Here is a 23,658-nt window from a genome sequence, read left to right as displayed (position 1 = left end):
CATGGAGCAGAGCAAGCCAGCATGAGACACAGACAGAAAGTACCTCAAGTAACTTGGGGCTTATGGATAGGATGTAGATAGCTTAGAAGGACAGCAATATCTGCTCACTCACTGTGCTTAAAGCTTATTGAATAAATAAAACAGAAGGATGAGGAGAACCAGGAGGAATGGAGGATGGAAGGGAGGAGCCAGAGTGGGGGGGAACCAGATGCCCATACGCAGGAGGAGGCTCGTAGCTGAGTTTTCTCTGGTCCCTGTCTCTAGGCACCATCTTAAACCAGTTAGTTTGTTGGCCTTGAAGCAACGTGTTTATGGAGGAGGGCCCAGATGTCATTCTTGGCAGTAGTCAGGCTTAGTCACTTTAGATTTCGGAGTACTCTAGCCATCAAGGAGTTTGATCTGGTCTGGAAGGATGCTCAGTGGATCCAGGCTGGTGAGACCAAGAGGTTAATTGATGCAAAGAAGACATCATTCCATTTGTTTCAGTTCTCAGGCTCTGAAACTATGACCAGTGTGGCAAGAAGAGGGGCTGATTTAGATGGTCCATTGTCCATGACCCCTTTGAGGGGTCACCCAAACTGCATTCCTGGGTTTAGGGGCACAGATCTCTCTGGAGCTGCTTCAAGCCTGACCAAAGGTCGACAAGCAGGGCGGCAGAGGAGGGTCCATCCAACTGGCCCGCAGTTAGAGGGCACCAGAGGAGGGTCCATCCAACCGGCCCGCAGTAAGAGGGCACCAGAGGAGGGTTCATCCAACGGGTCACGATAGAACGTTAGCAGCTGGGGAAAATCCAGACCATGAGCAAGGAAGTAATAACGGTGCAACTTTGTCGGGGGGGGGGGGACATTAAGAAAATTTACATTCAGATTAACACAAGCCAGTACAGCATAAGGATAGATGCAATTGTGTGCGCAACTGGCTGAACTGTGTAGCTAAGAATATGAAGGATATGGTAACTATACTTAGTCATTTGTTTATGTCAGACACCTGTGTCTGGAGCAAGAACCTGGAAGGTTATCAGTTAAAGTCAACATCCAAGGGATGATTCTGAACAAAAAGTGTCTAAGAGACATTTCTTGCTTCCAAATATGATGAACTTCACGTATTTGTTTCAAATATTAATACCTGCTATTATTTAATGAACGAAACAGACCCTTCAATGAAGCAAAATTTTTGGTTAGAAACTACTTGATATGGCAAAATCCTAAATATTGAGACTATTACCTTAAAAGACCATAAATAGTATTTGACAACATGACTTGATACATAAAATTGTTATACCTATAGGATTATATGATAAATATTCTTTACACCGTCAGGCTAGGTAAAGAGACAATTTAATTTTAAGTTGAATTCTCCAAAAAGAAATGATTTTCTACTTCCAATTCAAAAAAGTATACCCAAAGACAGTGACTATCCTGCTCCCCCCACAAAGGCACATCTCTAGAATATTCTAGAATGCCCTAAGTTACTACATGAGTCAGACTGCTGCGTCAAGATTAAATGATTCATTTTTTACAAAGTTTACAATGAACAACCACCATGCTTTTCTAAAGTTCACCCTAGTAGCAGAGCCTTTAAAATTTTCTACCATCTCAGCCCATACACTCAAGCCAACAAATGGAATGTGGAAGCAGTCAGGCGTGTCGAGTCTGTTATAAACAATTTACATGTAACATGGGCTAAGTTGACAAAGAAGGCTGAGGCTAATTCTTTACTTCTCCTGTGTGTGGATGGACAAATCTTTAATTCACCTCATACTGACAGCAGTAAGCCTGTTTCTTAACATCATTCTGTTTAGAAATAGATTGGCTATTTAGAGGTATAATTTCTTTTTCCAATATAATATTTTTACTATTTGGGGAATTTCACAGTGCACCCCAATCATACTCACTCTCAGCACTCCCCCAGGTTGGCTCCCCCTACTCTTGTGAACCTCCCACCCCACCCCCCAAAAAAGAAGATAGAAAAAGCCCAAAACCCAAACCACCCCTCCCCCCAAACAAGTCCAATTTGGGTTGCCCATATAAAACTGGAGTATGGCCAGCCCCTTAAAGAAGAACAAGTCCTTCCCCACCCTGACCCCTGCCAGAAGCCATCAGTTGTGGACAGCTACACTTCCGATTTTAACAGTGTTTTTTTTTTTTCATGGTTTCCTGTCTAGGCTTTCTCTCTCTCTCTCTCTCTCTCTCTCTCTCTCTCTCTCTCTCCCTTGCTAAGGCAAGATAACTAAATAAAAATGAGCTTTAGCAAATATTAACTATCAGAATTTCTGAGAAAACATAACACCCACTAGCATCTCTCCTGGAAAACAGCCATTGCCTCTTTGTGACCCAGGCACATTCAACATAGCGACCCCAGGCTTTATTTTAAAGCAGTGGTTAAAACAAACAACGACTACAGCCAAAGACCTTATACACTACAGGCTTCAAGGTTAAGAGCGCAGGTGCTGGCCCTGGAGCTCTATCTGGGTAGAGGCGAGATTACGTTCTTAAGGCACCACAGGTGTGTCCAGGTTGGAGCACACCTCCTTTCTCCAAGTCGTCATCTCCTCCTGAAGGATATGAGGGCTCAACAAAATCATTTGTTGTCTCTACGGCTGCAAAACCAACTGGCAAAGATAGTGCTTGGGTGTTCTGAATAACTGTCTCAAACTGTGACTTTGATGATAGGATAACCTCTGGCAGCCTCCTTCTATTGGGGGTCATGGGCAGTTAGGGAGTGGACCCTGGGATTAGTGTGTGCTATGAAGAAGAACTGAGAGCCAGGGTAAAGGGCATAGCACATAGGTCCCATAGCCTAAGAGGTAGACTTAGGTGCAAGGTTCCCCTGATCACATCATCCCTGTACGTCAGAGGAGACACTGAGTGCTGAGCAATTGCTCTTTGCCTCTGTTGTTTTCAATATTGCAGATGGGAATGCAGCCTCTGAGACACTCCATTAGGCAAGGGAATCTATCCCCCTGTCATGTGAGACGTGAGAAGTAATTCATCTTTTCCATAGTCAGAAAGTTTTGGGTTGGCCTATATTGCCAGAGTGGGTCAAGCTTGTACAGCCAGAGCTGGAAGACCTCTGCAGAGGCAGAAGCAAGAGAATTCTGGCAGGTCTTACATCCCATGCACCATTGTCCTGTAAGGAGGCTAGCATGAAGCTGACTCTGGTGGGACTGTGCTCCATGCAAGGGTACAGCTAGGGCCTGAGGCCACTCTGCTTTGCTAAATGTATTGTAAATCTAACCCATTTTTACTCAAGCCTTCAAATTTTCACAAGCAGCTTTTAAAGTTTGCCTGATTTTAAATTTCATGTTACATTCAACAGATTTTTAAGTTTACTTTAATGCTGTTTTGAGTTACTTGCTTTAGGCTTAATTTTGACAACATGTACAGAAGGCTAGATGATAGGAGATCAAAACTGGTCTCAGAAAGACAAACATGGTATGGACTCACTTATAGTGGAGACTAGCTTAAAAACAAACATGCTACAATCCACAGACCCAGAAAGGCTGAGTAACAAGGAGGGCTCAAGGTGGGGACCCATCGATCTCCCTGAGAAGAAGAAGTAGAAGAGATTTCTCAGGTGCATGGGGAATGGAGGGAGAGAGTACTGGGAGAGACAACTGGAATTGGGGGGCATTTCAGGAGCAAGGTAGAAACCCAGTGCAATAGAAACTCCCAAGAATCTGTGAGGGTGGCCCTAGCAAAAACTTCTAGTAATGATACAGACCCTGAACCGGCCATCTTCTGTTACCAAGCAAGTCTTCCAGTGGAGTGATTGGAAAATTAACCCTTGCAAGGTGTATTGGGGTAAAGGTGGTACAGAAATTGTGGGAGTGGCCAGCCAAGGACTGGTTCAGATTGAGACCCAGGCCACAAGAGGGAGTCCACCCCTGACATTGCCTGGATGGCAAGAACCAGAGACCAGATAGCCCAGAGACCTACGATAGAGCCAAACATGACTGGAGGGAAAAGTCAATGAAATGACTTCTAATGATACTTAGTTCCTCTGACTCCTTCGGTGATGAACAGTAATGTGGAAGTGTAAGTCAAATAAACCCTCCCCCCCCCAACTCGCTTTTTGGTTATGGTGTTTTATCACAGCAATAGAAACCCTATGTCTTTAGCCCTGGATATCCTGACCAGCATTTCATCCTCTTCTTCATGTCCGTGATAAACTAACATGTTATGCCCTCCAAACTATCTTCCTATAAAAAAAAAAAAAAGGAGAATGGGTTCTTGTCCTAAAGTACAAATCAGAATTTCATATCTGGACATTATATGGCCGCCACCATAAAAAGTGCTACACTCATGCCAGTGCCTCCTGTGCTGTTCAACAGTACTCTCAAATTTTTTATTCAGTGCTCTGGTGGAAAATGCAACTCACATGTGGTTTTGCAGAAGGCAAGGCCGCCATTATCTCATTCTTCAGGGTGTATTGGGTAGATGGTAGACGGTCCAAGTTGCATAAGGGCTTATGGGTGGAGGCCTCTGACATCACAGGTCTCCAGAGTCTCTGTAGATCTTCCTGAGAGGATGATCAAGCCAGGCGGTGGCAGTGGCACACTCCAAAGAGTCTGAGAGAAGGAAGGGGCACAGAGTCACTGCCAAATCAGCTGCTGCCCCTTCAGCAGGATTCCAGGGAACATCCCCTTGTTTCAGAATACTCTCCCTGTCAGACAGAAATCCATGGGATGGTGAGAGTTGACTTGTCTGGAGGTGAAAGTGGTTAAGCATAGAGGAATGGCTGCCTTGCAAGAGTCTTTAGGAGGAATGATAAGAGTCCAGAGTCTCTTGGAGGCGGAAGAGGCCCCGTGACCATTCTTATGCAAATCCCCAGCAGTTTGGGCACCTTTGCCTGAGGTTGCCCCAATTTTCTCTTTGAAATGCAGATGGAGCAACTGGCTTAGAGCTTGAGCTAGTTTCCTTTGAAGATTTATTTATTTATTATTCTTATGAGTGTTACATTTTTTCCCCCTCTTCTTTAAAAGAGATAAATATTTTTTTTTGTTTTCTGTGACTGTGATAAACACCAAGACCAAAAGCAGCTTGGGGAAGGAGGGAGGGGTTTGTTTCCACATTGCTTCCTGCAAGTTGAAATCAGGCCAAGAATTCCAGGAGGCAGTTTGATGTTAGAAAGCCGGCTTCCTGGCTCATTCCCTGTGACTTGCTTAGTTTGCCTTGATAAGCAGCCCGCCAATGTAGGGATGGCGCCACCCACGGTAGGCTGCACCTCCCACATCAATTAGGAATTAAGGAAATGCTCCAAAGATGTGTCCGTAGGGCCAATCTGATGGAGACAATTCTTCGGTTCACGACTGTCTTTCCAGGTACACTACCAAGATCAGCTGTCCTGGCTGCTCTACGACGCTTCTCCTAGAAGATTCCTTTATAGAGGGGGGTAACCAAACAATGCAAATCAGTTCCAGATTGCTTAATCAAAGTGGATCTGACTCACCTGTCCCCCTCAGCTCAACATGAGTAATGTCAAGAAAGGGGGCTTAATATATGACTGTAGCAGTCTCTGTTGACTCCACAAGTTCCCATTCAAAATGTACTTAGTGGTTTTTGTTTCACATCTGAAGGAGCTATAAAGCTGCTAGTAAGAATCTTGTTATTATCTCGAAAAACCAAAAAAAAAAAAAAAAAAAAAAAAAAAAAGAATCTTGTTATTAGGGGTCCATGAGGTAGACACTTACCATGTAGCCCGATGACCTGAGTTTGATCCCTAGAACCCCCAGGGAGAAAGGGGGACCTACCCCTACAAGTTGACCTTCCCGTGTTCACGGTGGCTGACTCCACCGCACGCTGTGATAAGCAAGACCCTCACTCTGTAATGAAAAACGCCAAGGGATTAGTGAAAGCAAAAGTTTTTAACTATTTGATTCTATGGAACGGGGTGCCTGTGTATAGAAAAAGAAAAAAAAATGACTGTCTGTCATTCTATATATATGTCACTGATCATGACAAATTCCTGCCCCCCCCCCCAGGCTGATACTCCAGAGAGTTACAGTCTTCATGGTTTTCCAGCATAGCCCCCTTCCCAGATTTCCCATCCTGTTGGTTCAGGATATGAAGCCTTACCTAATGACTATTGTGGGGCTTGAGGCCACCTCCACAGGCTTTCAACCTCAGAGCTCTGAGACAAGTAGGTTCCAGCTGCCAGCTATGGGGGAGAGTACCCTAGCATCTCCTGTTGTGTCTGTGATTCTTTGATGAGTTTTTTCTGTTTAAACTGTTTTATTCTCTCTCTTAAAACTATGGCAACACTTTTTTACCCCCAGGATGTGAGGTGGCACTTTAACATCACAGCGACTGCACTGGTTGGTTTGTAAGGAACATTTCCTCCGACTGCTTAGCCGCTTAGCCGTAAGACCCTTGTACGTTCCTTCATTTTTACCAGTTGATCAAGAGCACCTGTCAGAAGTGGACCCTGCCAGTCTAAATCAGTGATGCTTTCTTAGCTGGCAGGGACTTGGTACTGCAGGGGATGCCAATCCTCTTTATTTGTCTCAGCTAGTGAGCAGGCAGAGCTTCAGGTATGAAGGGTGGGTGGGCATCATGGCTTGGACTCCATCACCCTCTCTGGAGTGGTCCTTCTCTTCTGTACATCCACCTGATGTAATAGGAAGAGGATGTGTAGCCTGGGCTCATTTGCCTGGGGAATGATAGAAGGCTCTTCTGCTGGGAAAAATTGAACCAAAGGTCCGAGCCACCGGAGGGTATGGAGAGGAAATTAGAACGAGAGGCCAGGGAGTGCCATGGTTCATGGCACCATGAAGAGTCTCAGAGATTCCATGGGAAACTCCTGCAGGAAGGATGGCCTTCAGGGTCATAGTCTCTGTTGCTCACTGCGCATGCGTGTCTGCAAGTGCCAAGGCTAACAGAGCTACACGTGGCAAGGAAGAAATTCAGTTTAATACAACGCAGCAGCTGGTTGTTGGTTCAAACTCCTAGAGGCTGACACCAGGCAGTTTATCTGAGGCATGTTTAAATACGGTGCCATTTCGGTGTAGAGTTTAATTGGTGACCATTAACTCAATCCCATGTGCACGGTAAAGCTCCAAGCATGACCATGGGCTTCGATTTTTCAAAACCTACTTCAATAAGGGCTCTTAAAAATGCTTCAACCTCCCTTCTAGCCCACCACCAGCCAGAGGTAGTGGAAAAGAAAGGTTACTAGGAAACTGGTTTATGGGCCTGTCTAGAAATAGTTCTTTGGGGCTATTGAAATTATTTCAGTCTTTGTTCAATCTAGACCACTTGGCGGCGAAACACCGATACGAATCAGCAACAGGAGTCTAGCCCACCCCAGCCCTCACCGGTCGTGAATCAGCAATGGCAGTTTGATCCAGAAGAAACCCAAGGATGCTCTGCCCATTGGTCCAAGTCCATAGAAGTGGCAAGAAGCTGCTGGAATATCACAAGAAGTCCTTTGGTGAGTTACTCTCTATGAAGTCACAAGAAGCCAAGATAAGCAACTCGATGTAAGGCGAACTGATACATGAGAGTCATCAGCCTCAGCTAGGACTACTGGGGTGGAGCAAAGTGAACCAGTGCCTGACCCCATCCCACCCCACCCCTGCCTGTGGCGACATATTTGTATTCTTGCTTCCTCTCATGTGTCTTCTTCAGCAAAACACTCTCTCACCCATCTGCCCCAGCCAAACATCATTTGACACAACTTGAGCTCCCAAGGAAACCAGAAATTTCCACTTCACGTGACTGTATCGAAACTCTTTGCAAAGTACATGTGAGTTCTTACATGAAGGTGGGTTGTGCAGATCGACTGCTTGCGTTACCTTCAGGGCCTAGGGAAAGATCTGGCGTGGTCTTGGTCATACAGATAGGACAGAGGTTTCTGGGCTATCCACCACCTCTGCTCTGTTTGTAAACTACATGTGCCATCCCATGTAAAGATGAGTTCTATTGACCAAGAAACAATGCTCAAGATAAAGTTCTAGAGAGAATGACTGAGATAAGCATAAGAATCTGCATGAGTCGGGCATGGCCTCCAGAGAGCACAGGGTATTTATTAATGTTATCCACTCCTCGCCTTTTGGCTGGAAAACAGGTTATACATCTCCCTTGAGGAGACAACACTGTGTTGTTAACATTCCTGGTTCGCCTAGCGCTTATCTGTGAGCTCAAGGACCTCGTGCCCTCTACAACTATGTATTTCTGCTTATGGAAGAATCTGGCTTAAGGAGTGGGAAGGAAGGGGAGATTATGTCTCCAAGAGTTTTAAAAGCTACACCAATAAAATCTCACCAACATTGACTGCCTAAGTGTGAGCTGAACACAGATGACACTGATAGACATACTAACATGGAAAGGTGGAAGTTCATGAGGCCTCAAGCCAAGACAAAGAACTACAGGAGACTAAGAAATGATGGATAGGAGAAACAGTCTTCCCCATGGAGGAACCCACCAACGGGTTATCCGGTACCAATGATCAGCCCTGAAAACATGCAAGGAACATACTGAACACATTGTATTCATATATTTAGAAACACGCACACACACACACACACACCAATGAAAGAAAAGTCGTGAATTTAAGAGAGCAATTTAAGAGGGATAGGAGGGGGAAATGAGAAGGGGCAAAATGATATCATTATATTATAATCTCAAAATATAAAATATTACAATAAAAAAGAGCAGCTAGGGGGCTGGAAAGATGACTCAGCAGTTAAAAGCACCGACTGCTCTTCCAGAGGTCCTGAGTTCAATTCCCAGCAGCAGCCACATGGTGGCTCACCACCATCTGTGATGGGACCAGATGCCCTCTTCTGGTGTGTCTGAAGACGGCTACAGTGCACTCATAGACATAAAATAAATACATCTTTAAAAGAAAAGTACATATAAATAAATCTTAAAAAAAAAAAAAGAGCAGAGAGAAATGAGTGTACCCAGGCTGCCTGTTGCTTCTATGTAGCTAGCTTTCTTCTTTCTCACACAGTTCAGGGCTCAGCAACAGTAGAAAATAGATTTCTCTCCTAGATTAACAACCAAGACATTCCCTTACCCCCAACACCCTTGCCCAAGACATGGCTCCTGGCAACCTGACCTAGGTAATCAATCCGTTAGTTGAGATTTCCTTTCTCTGGTGATTCTAGCTGTGTCAGGTTAACACTTAAAACTAACCAACACCCCTGCTTTTCTGTAGGCTCATTTCCCCACCGGTCTTTAGATTTGGTTCGAGTTATCATCTCCAAGCCTAAAGTAAGAAAACCATATGAAATTACTTGACTTGTATCAGCTAAGTGAGATCAGTTATCTTCTAGGCCTGAGGCTTAAATATCCCTCTAGGTGCCAGCTATGTTGTGTTGTCTTTCTGATGGAGAAAACTTAAGGTTCTTAGGACATGTGTCTGCTTGCAGTTGAATTTCGCTGAGTTTTAAGAGATCACTGAGAAGGCATGTCCAGTATTGTATGTACGCTGTGTCTGGTGGCCCCTAGGGAGAGCTCCTGCTGACGACTCCAAATTTTATGCCGCTGTTTCTATGTGTCTTTTCGTCTATTAGTCTCTGCCAATAGGGGCTGCTTGAGGGAGACAGAAAATCTGATGGCTATAGCAATAGACCCACAAGAGAGTTAGGGCTCCCTGGACTCAGAAGAGAAGAAACAGTATCTCCCTTTGCCTTCTGCAGATGGCTCGAAGAGAAGGCAGTCTTTGTGGAGTTCTGTTTGGGGTTGGTTTTGGTTTTTTTTTACCGAGGGCACGCTTGGTCCTTTGATGATCTTTTGTAACTACTCTGACAGGAACAAAGATATTCTGCAGACATTTATGTCCTTCCATTGGCTGTTGAAATAAACCTCTTCACTAGTGGTGGTGCACGCCTCCAGTTCCAGCACTGGAGAGGAAGAGGCATGTAAGTTCTGAGTTCAAGGCCAGCCTGGTATACTTATCAAGTTCCAGGTCAGCCAAAGCTATACAGGGAGAGCCTATCTCAAAACAAATAAACAAAAATATGAAACCTCATGTGGGGGAGGGTGTGTCACCAGACTTCTCTATTTGTTTCTCTTTTCAATGTGGTTACACTGAATGCCTCTCTCTCTCTCTCTCTCTCTCTCTCTCTCTCTCTCTCTCTCTCTCTCGTCTGTTTCTTTCTTGTGTATGTTGAGGAAAAGTGACCAAGTCTAGTTTGTTAGGGGCAACCAGACCTATCTTTGACCCTAGACACTCAGGCAACAGTCTTCTAAAAGACACCACTGGGAGCTGAAAAATCCCATGTAAAGCCTGGTGCAGTTGTAAACATCTGTAATCCTGGTGTTCAGTGGCAAGAGGGGAAGCGAAAACAGGGTTCCTGGAAGGGCACCTGGGCCAGCTAACAGCTAGCTTGATGTGTGCAGCAGCAGAAGCAGAAGCAGAAGCAGAAGCATGGGATGGGTTGGAGCAGGAGATGGGGGAGAAGGCAAGGATGAGGGGGAGATGAGAGAGAGACAGAGAGAGGCGAAAGACCCCGAGCTCCGAAACTGGCGCTGGTTAAATAGGCTTAGGAGTGGCATGGCCATACCTGATTGGTGTTGCTTTCAGTCCCTCATTTGCATGTTCCGGGATGAGCTGTGACTTGGCGTGAAAACCCTTTTGCACATGCGCACATTGGTTGTCTACCAGTACTTGGGGGCTGTGTCCAACGGTAGCCAGCGCCATCTTGTAATGGCGTTATGTGGCTTCCCACACTGTGGCATGGATGACAGCTTCTCTATGTTGCCTTCATCCTTAAGTACCAATGTCATCTAGTCCCTCCCCTAAGACTTCAGCATGTAGTTAGGGCACACTTGGTTATTTATAGCTGGCTAGGAGAAGTGGCTGGATACTCAGGCAAGGGTCCATGACCTCCTAACCCATTTCTCTGAGAGAAGATAGACAGTCAACAGGCCTAGCCGTGATGATCTTTTGAGCACAGGCCCAGCAGAACATCTGAAGATGGCTACAGTGTGCCTGAGAGAATAGTCCTATATAAAGAGGCTTAAAGCTTGATAACAAAGGGCTTTGGGTGTGGCTTCATTTCTTGACCTCCCTGGGAATCCCAAGCAAGACTATTAACTTCACAGTAAAGATCTCCTGCATCTAGCATCTTATCTCCTGAGTTGTAAACCTGTCTGCTGTCCTCAGGAACCACCCTGTGATATTGGTTAGGTTCCTTAGCAACTCTTTAAAGACAATGCATTTTTTTTAAAAAAATCATTAAAATTCTCTCTTTATATGACTATTTTCTAATGTCATCCTGAAAATGGAAGGTGGAGCCCAATGCAGGTCATTAGGGAGTGGTCCATCCTTGACCCGCAAGCCTGCCAGTGCCTGCTTACTTAACAATACCAAAGAGTTCTACTCTCTGTAAATGTCTCCCATACAAGCCTCTTCCTCATCCTCATAAATTGCAGTAGCCACTGCTGTATAGTTCATCCTTAAAGGAAAAACACCGGCTTTGCATCTTTTGAGTGTTCACAGATCATTCCCACAATGTGTAAAAAATTGAGTCTTCAATCCCATAGAAAGATGAATTCACGATTCATTTGTGCTGTTGTAGGAATACATCAGTAGTTATTTGTCTTTCGGACTCTATTCCAATCTTGAGATAATTGTAGACTGCCATGCATATTTACCTGTTAAAACTTCACCCAATTTCCCTCAATAACGGCTCACAACACCCCTGTATGGCGTAATGACTAGGTTATTCATCGGTGTTCAATTAATATCTGCTTGAATTCTATCTTACAGGACTCCTCCTCTTGTTCATTTTTTTGTCATATGAACTCCCTCATCTCCTCACTTTGTCTTTTATGCCAGGTTACCAATATTTTTTGTTCCATTTTAGATTGTTTTTTCCTCATCTTATACGTTTAGTATTGACAGCAATTGTGGGTTCAGTGATGCTGTGCAAGAAGCAGAGTTAGCTGCTCAGTAATATGAGCTATTTGGGGGTGATGAAGGACCTGAATATTAGGGATGGGTTTCTCTGACAACAGTAGTCATGACTCTTGTCTCTCCATGAGCTGTACATGATTTATGAGTAATAGGTAACAGGTGCTGGACTCAGTGGTAGATAAAATCCCCAAAGACAGAATCGTTTTCTAACAATTGTACAGAGGGCAAAAAGCAATAACAAAGTGGTTGGCTTTTCAAATATCTTGTATGGAGTAGAAGTAGGGGATAGAGGGGCTTTACACTTCTTTCTATACCACGAGTGAACACATATTGGCTTTATTATTTGAAAATAAAGGCCAGTGCTCAAGACTTTCATTAGGATTTCTGACATTTCCCGAAGCAACTTTCGTTGACATTCTACAAACAATGACATACAGGGTTCGAAAATTTTTTTCTCTGTCAACATGCTTTATAAAACTTTTGACTTCTGTAATATTTGTCATTTCTGGAAGAATTTCAGTACAAATCTGAGGACCTTTCACTCAGGATACAAGAGATACTTGACTTGGCTTCTCCTCTTTCGGATGTAAATAATTTGTACTGAGTTGTCATTTGCTGGGGCTCAAAATTGCCTTCACATCTTCTCAGGTCGCACTATTTCAGGAAAGCTTGAAAATAACTTGTGCTGCTGCTGTTATTGTTGTGGTTGTTTGTGGTGGTGGTGGTGGTGATGGTGTGTGTGTGTGGGGGGGGGATGTATGTTTACACACAAGCTTTGGGAAGATGAGCTTTGGTATAGCTAAACAGAAAATCACCGTCATGAACTCTTCAAAGTAGATATATTTCATTGCTACACAGAGATCTGTCCACCAGTTCTTACCTGGGGACAAGGGACTGACACATGTACTTCTTCTGTTTCCATATTACCTTGATGGTATCCATCTTGCACCTTTGTTTACGATCAACACGATATTCTCCTCTCTGGGGGTCAGGTTGGTGGTACTTTACACCTCTGCAATTCTGAGAAAGGGTTTAATGAGCGCCATCAAGACTAATGGGGCTTTCTCTTTGTCCATTAACACATCTGAGTGGAGACTTAACCTCTTCAGTGTTGATTTCTTAATTCCACAATGTAGTGGAAAGCCACCAAACATTTTTCTTCCAACCCTAATGCTGTCACTAGGCTCACCACCACAGCAAGGGCCAGGGACATCAATGGGCCCAGGAGGACTTGGTTGTCTTGGGAGCCTGGAGGGACTTTCCGATAATATTCATCTCTATTACCTTGAGGGTTCTGTGGTTCAAAATGATTGTGGTGCTTATTCTCCTATTTCTTCTATGATGCCCATGGAGTCTAGCAGAACCTCTGAGAACTGAACATCTTAGACTACCTGTTTGCTGGTGACCAGAAATACCTGGAGACCCCCATGTGTACCTGCATTGACAGAATACCCTTGATAACCCTTGAGGCCATCAGAATTGTCTGCACCAGTTTCATCTTTGTTATTGCATGGGTCATGGAGATCAGGAGTCCCAGAATGATCAGACGGGAGTTTTCCTCTCTCACCATTTTCTAGGAGTCATCTAACATGATAAGGTGAACATAGATGACCAGGAAGCACCAGGGAAGCCATCTTCACCAGGATCATCCTTGCCACCATGGTCACTTCTTGTCTTGGTAAGACAACTGGTCCAGGGTTTCCATCTCTCCCAGATTGACTAGTTGCACCAGCCCGACTGGGAAGACTCTGGGGTCTAGAACACCACATTTCCTGCTGTGTCTACCCATTTTCCATTTTCATCTCTGGTACCCAGAAGACCCAGGTCTTCTTAGGTCCTAGCACACCTGGTCATCTTGTGAAACTTCATGCTCTAATAACCCCTGTAATCCCAAGTTAACTTTAAATACTACAGGGCTGTGGGCATAAAGTGCACTCTAGGTTGGCCAGCGTTACATTTTGTTCCAGCTTCTTCAGGATTGCCAGGAAGAACAGGATTACCTTAGGAATTTGTGGCAGAGCATCTTTCCTTGGAGCATCACTGCTACCTGGAGAACCTTGGGCTACTAATAGTTTTCTGAGAATCAGGCGGTACAGAGGGACCATGACCATCTGTAAACTCAGCAGCACCAGGGCCATCAGGACTGCTGGATTCACCATTGATACCTTAGGGACCAAGAGGAACAGTTTCACAGGACCTCCAGAGTCCTACACCTCTAGGGAACCTCCTTCCTAATACTTGTGAGTAATCCTTCTCTTTCTCTTTAGCAATTAGGCCTTCCATTCTGCCTGGAAGCACCAGGGAGACCCTCAGACCCTGGAGGCCTATGTTTATCTGTTACCATAGCCACCTTAAGGTCCAGTCTACCTAGAGGACCTGGTCCAAACTCATGATCCTTGTCTCCAGGTTGATCATTTGGGTTAGGAGGGTGCAGTAGGACCAGTAGGACCTCTTAGATCATCTTTCCTTGATCCATAATCAATATTGGCATCACTGGGTCCACTCTATTACATTTTGGACCAGGACTTCTAGGGCCTCTTTTTCTAGGCATCCCTCTGACCAGGAGTACCAGAAGATCCAGGGCTCAGAAGGGCTGTTTTTCTTTTGGGGATCCTTCCCTTCAGGAGCTCCAGGGACCTACCTGAGCCTGTGAATGTAATTCACTTGGTTTTCTATTTTCTCCTGGAGGACCACTGGTACTAGGCCTGCTTTATCATCCTTGTGGGCAAAAGGTCCTGACTCTCCCTGATTGCTCTATGGGGCTACAAGGCCAAGGGGAGTCTGGGATGCAGTTTTACTGTTCTTCCTGGAAGGACCCAGAAATTCAAGCCCTCCAAGGTGACCTCTCCATTCTTGGAAGGATCGCTATCTTTAAAGCTTCTCCCATTTGCTTTTCTCTACCCTGGGGTGAGACCTGCTTCTTGGTAGAGATTTCCCAAGGCTGATCAGTATCTGACATACAGTAGGATGTCTGAGGTCCTGTACTATACATTGGTTAGCATTTCAAGGACTCGACAGAGCCAAGAACCTAGGAAAAGCCAGAAGGAATGGCGTGTGCAGGTCGGGAGCTAGAGGACATGGTCTAGCCTGTTACATCTTGCTGCCTTCTTCAGGCTGGCTCTTCTCTCCAATACTGGAAAGGATCTAGGGTGAATTGGGAACACACGGGTCTCCTTTACATGTCCATGAACTCCCACGATTTTCTGCAACAGATCCCGTAGCAAATTATTGAACTACAGTTTAAATGCTTTGCCTTTGTTTGTCTAAGCCACAGAGTCCCAAGCTCCTGCAGTATGCCCAGCCCCACAGAGTTTAAACACTCACCTGCCTTTCCTTTCTTGCTGCAGGACATGTCTCTCAGTGTGAAGCACTCCACTTACCAGTTTATGTGCCTATCCTCAGGAACCATTTTTTTTTCTTTTGAATTTTCCTTTTGACATTGTTTTAGAGATTATCATATAATCCTTGGAAATTACCATTCGGGCAGACAGGTAGATCAGACTTTCGGGCTCTAGGATTCTGAGCAAAGAATTTTATTATTATGGCTTTTTTTTCCCCCAGAACATTTTGTAAAACAGACCAAGGAAACATAAAGGATCCCATTGCTGAATTAAAAAAAAAAGTTATTCTATATACTTTGTACAATTTGCATTTCCATTAGGATTTTGATTCGTTGTTATTGTTGTTGTTTAAAAGAGTTAAGTAACCCCTTTCATCTGTCCGAGAGCCATTCCCATGGGGCTCTTCTGAACCCACTTGTGTACTAGGTTATGATAAAATTTCATGTGTGAATCAAGTAGTAATTGATTAACAACACTCACTAACTAATAAAATACATTATTACAGAAGTTTGGCTTAAGAGACAAGATAATGTGAACAGCTGGAGAAATGGCTCAGCTGTTAAAAACACTGGCAGCTCTTCCACATAACACAATTTGGTTACCAGCACCCACAATGAGTAGCTCATAGCTACTTGTACCTCCAGTTTCAGGGGATATGATATGATACCCTCTTCTGGACTTCGTGGGCATTGGGCACACATGTGGTGCACATACATTAACACAGGGGAAGCATCCATATGCATAAAACAAAACTCTGAAAAGTAAAATGAGGGATAAGCATCGTGAGACAGTCACGATCTGATTTCAATCTAATCACTGAAGGAACTTTTAAAAGATGGACTGAGAAGGCCATGTATGCCAAGTGGATCCACTGTGCGAATGAGTAATTCGTAACTTGGTCACGCTGACATGGGGTATCACGAGATTCCCTGACACTGCCCAAACTGCACATGATTTAGAACTCATGAGTTATATATATATATATATATATATATATATATATATATATATATATATATATAATGTATAATATAATCATTTAATGTTTTGAGATGAGGATTGTCTGCAGGTCACAGAGGTGTTGGCAAGTGAAACTACAAATAAGAAATCTTGTGCATCAACGAACAGGCTTCTAGTTACATCTGAGCTGTATTTGAAAGCATCTTTAGACATGATTGCTGGACATGGTATTGCATTAGGTAGTATTTGCTTAGTACCATCTTCTTCTCCTTTCTTCTGTTTAAGGTGCACCTCTTCAGGAGTGCAGTGTTAACCACAACAGCTCTTGAGGCAATGGTAGCAAACACCCCCGTCATTGGACAGATAACCCTTATTGTAGATGAGTTTTTGGAAAACAAAATGTGTGGTTAAATCTCTTTGTGTTAGGGAGCTTTCTGTTGAAGTTTCCTAACACCTGAGATGGACAAATTCAGAGAACTGGAGGTTCTATGGCTTACGGTTTCAGGGTTTACAGTCCATGGTCACTGAGCTGACTGCACTAGGCGCTAGAGAGCACAGCTATCGTGGTAGGGACTGCACAAAGAAGCAAAGCACATCACTCCAGCCAGGAAGCAAAAGAGAGAGGATGTGTCAATGTCCACATAGCCTCTTTATGAACTTGACCCTTGTCGTCTGACTTCCTTTCCACTAAGCTCAGGCTCTTTCACAAAAGGAAAGACAATACTTGCAATTTACCTCAGAAAGCTTGTCTTAGATAAATTACCAACCAACACTTGATTTAAATATTAGGGACACCCAGAAGGAAGTGTGGGGATATCATCTATGGGATGATTTGTGCATTTCTTACAGTTGTTTAAGTAGAAGTGAGCCTGTTTTCTTGGAGGCAAATATCTTGAGCAAGCATCACTGCCTGGCTATAGGTCTGCTCTTTGATCTCGTCTTTGTATTTGTGCGTTTATTGAACACTGGCACCATTTCTTAAGTCTTTCTTCTATGGCACTTCCTTAAGTACACAATGAACTGTGGACATTGGGATCTGCTTGTTATTCATTTTGTCCTTTCAACAACAAGGTCCTCTTATCTCTGTCCCAATCACACAGGTCATTGACCCTCTAAGTCTTAAAATGTCCCACCAGCTTCCAATAATGACATCATCATGGGACAAAGTCTTTAACAATGTACTTTTGTGAGGCTATAATCTAAACCCCAACATCAATTAACAATGTTTTTGGCTCCTGTGATGATGGGTTTTGATTGCCAACTTGATAGAAGCCAAATCTCCTGGGAAGAAAGTCTCACTGAGCGATTGTTTACATTGAGTTGGACTGTGGATGTATCTATGGGGGTTGTCTTAAATAACGAACATGGGAAGACATAGCATACTGTGGGTAACACCATTCCCTTGGCAATGGGTCCTGAACTGTGAAGGAGTAGAGAGATTGAGGGATGGAGAAATGGCTCAGTGGTTAAGAGCACTGACTGCTCTTCTAGATGTCCTGAGTTCAATTCCCAGCAACCACATGGTGGCTCACAATTATCTGTAGTAGGATCTGATGCCCTCTTCTGGTGCATCTAAAGACAGTTACAGTGTACTCATATACATAAAATAAATACAAAAAAAGAGTAGAAAAATTGAACAGAATATAAGCAAGCGAGCAACCACATATGGCTCTGCTCACATTGGGTGGCACCATTCCCTAGGCAGAGGATCCTGAATTGTGTAAGAGCAAGGAAATCAAGCTGAGTGCAAGCAAGCACACACACAAGCACACACGCAAGCACACACACAAGCACACACACAAGCACACAAGCAAGGGAACACACATTCTTTACTAAGTGTGTGATATTACACCCTCTCTCAAGTACCTGACTTGACTTCCCTGCTATCATAGACTATAGCCTTGAATTGGAGACTGAATAAACTCTTACACTGCTTTTTGTCAGGATGTTTTGTCACAGCAGCAGAAATGAAATGAGGACAGCTCTTTTCCCCTGCAGCTTGAGTCATAGCAAGGACTTCCTGTGGAAGAAATTAGAGGCCTTTACTGAGAATTTCTGCCATCGTTTATGCAATTCTGCTTTATGTAGTTATGTGTTTGGAACTCATCATGTGTGAAACACGAACCGAATTTTATCTTTTTTCCTCATGGATATTCAATTAGGCCAGTATTAGTATTGCAAAGGTAGGCTTTGCATATTTAATTAAGATAGTCTTTGCACTATATTATATTTCCATGTGCATTTATACCATGATGGTTCTATTCTCTATTACATTCCATTTTGTCCCACTTTTCCATGTAGTCCCTTCTGTAGTAATACTTTTGCCACACTGTTGATACTTGAAGACATGTTTCTATGTGTCCTAATTATTTTCACATAGTTCAAGAGGAGTCTCTCTGTCCCCATCTCCTAGAGCTGCATAGGTTTGCTTCAGCTCACTTCTCTTTCAAAGCTACTTGTAGCCACTGAATCTTTCATATGTCATATCACAAAGATACTTCTCCTGTGTCCATATTTATGTATCTATTTTTATCTTATGTGTGTTTCCCCTGCATGTGTATCTATATGCCAAGTGTGTCCAGTGCCCATGGAAGCCAGAAAAGGGCATCAGACCCCCTTCAACTGGAGTTACAGTTCTGAGATGCCATGCCAGTGATAAGAGCTAAACTCTGGTCATCTGAAAGAGCATTTAGTGTTCTTAACCACTGAGCCAGTCCCTATTTCTATATTTGAATTGCTATTGTCTGGCTCAACCCAAACTTACAGGATATTCTATTGTTGGGTTAGATGGTAGCAAACTTAATTCTATCTGCAACATTAGTTGCGCTTTCTCTTTTTATAATGCGCTCAAGTTTAAAGGATAAAGAAGCTGTCATCTCTGGTGGGCTTTTTCTGACATTCATTATTCCTAATTGCATCAGTGTATACTTTTATATAAGAACTGGCGAGGCTGGAGAGATTATGCAGTCATTAGAAGTTCTTTCCGCTCTTCTCAGCACCCACTTGGTTGTTACCACCTCTTGTTCTAGTTCCAAGGGATTCAATACCTGCTTCTGGCTTCATGGGCACCGGGCACACAAGTAGTGCCCATACATGCAGGTACAACACCCATATAACAAATTACAAAAAGAACTGGTGACCTACCTACTCTTTCTCTTTAAGGCCATAGGAAATCAGAGATGCTCTGGATACTTCCCCTTTAAACCTTTTATATACGTGGCTGTCAACCTGTGGGTTGTGACCCTCCTTGGGGTTCAAATGACCCGATCACAGGGCTCACCTAAGACCATGTGAAAACACAGATATTTATATTGTGATCCATAACAGTAGCACAATTATAGTTATGAAGTAGCAACAGAAGTAATTTTATGGTTGGTGGTCGGTACAACATGAGGAACTGTATTACAGGGGGCACAGATTTAGGAAGGTTGAGAACCACTGTTCTGTATAATGTTATTGGAAATCTTACTCTATACAAACGACACTTTACCATGCATCATCTGCTCTCCGAAGAAATGTAGAAGTCAGTAAGTTGACACTGACCAAAGATTCAAGTGGAGGAAGTATTGAATAGGTTGAGGACAGCTGTGCTGTGTGGGTGTGTCTGTGTGTGGGGGGGAGTGGGGAGGGGTAGGGGGGGTGGCAAAAACTTATACACTGCCGCCCCCTGCAGGACAAAGCTAAAACAGCAATCGGTTGTAATTTGGTTAGAGAATGCCAATTGCAACGCTAAGATTGCATGGTTAAGAGCTCTTAATATCCGAGCCGCGTCTCCAGTACCCAAAGGATAGTTCAATATACGCATATGCAGTGGATCTATCAGACGACAGTAATCTGTATGTCAGTTACCTGCAGTATTTGCAGTTTCTTAGTACTGAGAACACACATCCTATGTATTTGAATTTTGACAGGGTCATGCCAGCTCAAACCAGTCTTAGACTCCTTGTATGGAGAGGGAGGATGCCTTCGCTTTACTGATCCTTTTGTAATCACCTACACACGGGGATTGCAGGTGTGCGTCATATTACTAGCCACAGTTGTCTTGCTACATATGTACTGGAGGACCTGAGTGCTCATCACTACTGACCACCCCCCCCACCCCCCGCGCTGGGCACCAGTCCCAGGTCTCATCCTTCCCGTTAATCTGCAACTTTGTACTCACTGGACAATTTCTCTCCCTTTTCTGCCCTGCCCTCCATCTAACGAGGGGGTTTCTCTGTTTAATTAACTGAGCTATTGCCTTTAAAATGCATTTTAATTGATTCTTTGAGGGTTTTTTTTTTAACGCACGCATAGATAATATTTCATTTATGCTCACTCCATCTCTCCTCCCTCCACCAAATCCTCGCCACTTCATATCTCTTTTAGAAACGCAGCAATTGCTGTGCATACAATGGGTGTGGGGCCACCCATTGGAGCACACACACCCTTAAGAAAATGGACCCTTCTTCACCCAGCAACCACCAAATGTCAACTGCTCCTCAGCTAGGGGCGGGGCCTCTTCAGCACCCCTGGAACTTCTGTTGGAGATGACTGGCTTTGGCTTGATCTGATGCAGTTAAGCGTGGCTGCTCATTGGTCACGAGATAATGGTGCCTTCTTGACCGGAAGACATTGCTTCACTCTCTGGCTCCTCACTCTCTGGCGCCGCATTTCCACACTATTTCTTGGCCTGGTGGATAGGGAGTGTACTGTGTAGTTGTTCCATTTAGGGCGTTACACACGATGGATAAGAACTCTTCCACTGTAACGGCCCTAGTTTTCTTCTTAAGATTTTTCCTAATTGCGCCTAATTCCTCAGAGCCCTCTGGGAGGCGGATGGTAAATCATAAACTCACAGTGCATGTCGTAAGGAGCTTCCTGCTTTGCGAGTGTGGCAGGCCTGATTTTAGGGGCGACCTCTTGCAAGTTGCAAACTGAAGATTAGCCTGAGTGTCCCTCAGAGTGAACCACTTAAGGAGAGATATTTGGGCTTCTCTAGATTGACCACTAGATGGCAGGAAAAATCCACGTACCCGCCTCAAAGCGCCGGCCTGGCTTTGGGTATCTAAGGCCATCCGTTCATCTGCCTGGAGAATACAGAGGCCTAAGGACCACTGTGGTGGCAGCCCAACCCCATGTAAACACTAGGAATCTGACCTGTCTCTCCCAATAGTCTTTACAGTTAATCTCAACTTCCTACCTATTAGAGCCCATTAGGAGGGGGTGGCCCGTTTTGAGAGCCTATTTCACAAAAGCCCAACTGGCAGTCAGGTATCACACGCGTTTTACTATTTCATTCTTTCATATCTTTCATTATTATTTTATGTTTCCTACCAGAATTGTCTGTGGACGTTATTTGACAACCCAAAGTGACGGATCTCTAATGGCCAGCATTAGAGTATGGAATAGCCTCAGAGAGGCGAGTTGGCCAGGCTTCGCAGTCCAGTCAGTGGGGGTCAGCCGGGTAATTCTGTCAGCAACAGCTGCTGTTGGCTGGGTCCTTTCTGGGCACCAGGAATTGCGCTCAGCATTTTATATAGGTGAGTTTTTCCTAACTATTCAATGAGCATGCACTCCATGATACATAGAAAATATATTTCCCAGGAAAGTATACAGCGACCAGAGAATTCATGGGATTTCCTCAAGGTCATATTTTTAAGTAAAGTACACGGGTATTTTCTTTCAATTTATGTCTACTACATAGAACTAATGGCGCAGAGCTTGTTGTCAGCGATGTCTAGACTTTATGAATTCATATGAAAACATCTTGCTCTCTCGACCCGGGGAACGCATCTCATTACTAGCCCACTGGGACCAGCGCATTAGGAAATGGTTCGAGCTGTGCTTCCCTGAGTCAGGGCGACTGTTAAGCTAATCCTTAGGGGTCTACTGTGATGACAGGGAGGCCACTGTGAACAGAATATTTTGACCCAGGGCTGACCTGCCGGCTCCAATTACAGGACCGTCTTTAGCTTGATGGATGGAGTAGTGACATCATACCTCCCAGCCCGTCCTGTGAGACCAGCTCTTTAACCTCTGCCTCCTCCCCAGGGGAAGGCATAGTTCTGCTCTCCCTCATCTTCAGTGTGTCTCTCTGATGCCCAAGACCTCCAAGCTACCTGGGGACACAGTGAGCCTCATCTTGTGCCACGACACAGTCTATTGCTTGGGAAAGAGACTATCTCTCACTGCACTGTTTCTAGACCCATTAGGACTCTTGGGCAAATGGAGAAGAAGCCTGTTTCAGGTGTCTCTGAAGTGTGCCTCATGTCAGGCAGGGTGGGAAATGCCTGAACCCCAGGAGGCTGGAACTGGGTGCCGCCAGGGCCCAGGAAGCCTTCCTTTGGCTTTTCGAACCTCGTCCCTGCTTCCTCATACTGTTCTCGTTTTCATTACTCTTGTCTCTGCTCCCAGAGCTTCCTGCTTGTTAGCAAATGTCCCAGCCACCAACAGTGCCACCAATTCCTCTGTCATTTGTTTTGCCTCAGGAGGAAAAGCTGCCCCGGTCGATGTTGGCACACTGTTCACCATTATGCAAGGACCTGAATATTTCTTTGTCTCAGGACGCAGCTGACTTCAGAGGCCCGTGGTTTGGTTTGCCCATTGTGGCGGGGCTGTGCTTGCTCACTTTTAGATAAGGCTGTGTCAGTTCTCCAACCATAACCTGTTCATTGAAAGAACGTTTAAAGTCAGCTGTGATTCCCAGTCCTAGAACTGGGGGATTGGGGGTACAGAATCTGTGTCTTTGGAGATAGAAGAATGCTTTTATTGTGTTCCCCCCCCCCCGTTTTCTTTTTAACATCTGTTTTCTTCCCTCCCTCCAACCTCGCAGAGCACAGCTTTTCCGGGTCTCACGGGCCTCTTTGACAGCAGAGACCGCTTAGGTTGGCTGTAATGAACCCTGTTTCCAGCAGCTCAGATTTGAGAATTTTAGTGTTTTGGTCCAGTTAGGCACGATCAAGAACCTACATTCTTGAAGTCGGTCTGAACACCAGTGACACTCGTGCTAGGCACCAGGGACTCTGTGCGATGTCCCTCAGAGAGCAGATAGACCCTCGAGTGCCATTGACAAGCGTTGGGGCCTCAGCTCTGGGCCTTTTCATCCCTGTCCCCTCTGCATGCCCCCTGGGTGTACCAAGAGTGGTCTATGCCTCGTGTCCACTTGTTTGGGGATTAGGAAAAAGCACCAGAGACCAAACAACTAGAATCAGAGCCAAGCTCCCAGGGGGCTCTCTGAGTATCCCTGCTGCTTCCTCATCTCCCCTGTCCCCATGTCCCCGACAAGTGTGTCTGGGGAGCTTAAGGCCAGGAATTGAGAAGAGCTGTGGTCTGTCCCATGGTAAGACGTCTGTACCTTGACCACCGGGAGGATGGACAAGTAGACAGATTTGTTTCCTGTGTGTTTATGCTTCTACGGGAAATGGGCTCAAAGAGCGAGAAAGGTAATTTGACAAAGGGAAGGAGAAAGGAAGGAGGGAAGGGAGGAAGGGAGGCAGGGAGGGAGGGA

Source organism: Mus pahari, chromosome 20 (genome assembly GCF_900095145.1).
Source record: "Mus pahari chromosome 20, PAHARI_EIJ_v1.1, whole genome shotgun sequence".
Classification (NCBI taxonomy): domain Eukaryota; kingdom Metazoa; phylum Chordata; class Mammalia; order Rodentia; family Muridae; genus Mus; species Mus pahari.
Note: the sequence above shows the minus strand (reverse complement) of the source record.